Here is a 275-nt window from a genome sequence, read left to right on the forward strand (position 1 = left end):
GCACCGCCTGCACATAAGACCTACACACACCAGAATATTTACAAACACACATACGAAAACTGATATCAATTCATGGTGTTGCAACTTGGTACGGAGTGTACCTCAGCAAAAACTGCAACTATTTTTGGAAGGTGCTGGTGATTGGGTCCTAATAGATCTGGGTCAGACCTGCACAGGGAGTCCAGGTTTCAATAACAACCCTAAAGTAGTAACACAAAAAAAAACATATAATTTTACCTCTCCACCATTGAGCAAAGCTGGTCATGGACAATTTT

At 41.1% G+C, this 275-nt stretch overlaps 1 long non-coding RNA gene across 1 annotated transcript; it reads right to left on the reverse strand.

Annotated features, from left to right (window-relative positions):
• Positions 1–275, reverse strand: LOC104775596. Its single transcript, XR_766007.1, has 3 exons — positions 238–275; positions 102–168; positions 1–20 (listed from the first exon to the last, which is right to left on the reverse strand). It is a non-coding gene; the product is annotated as an uncharacterized LOC104775596 (long non-coding RNA).

Source organism: Camelina sativa, unplaced genomic scaffold (genome assembly GCF_000633955.1).
Source record: "Camelina sativa cultivar DH55 unplaced genomic scaffold, Cs unpScaffold21000, whole genome shotgun sequence".
Lineage (NCBI taxonomy): Eukaryota > Viridiplantae > Streptophyta > Magnoliopsida > Brassicales > Brassicaceae > Camelina > Camelina sativa.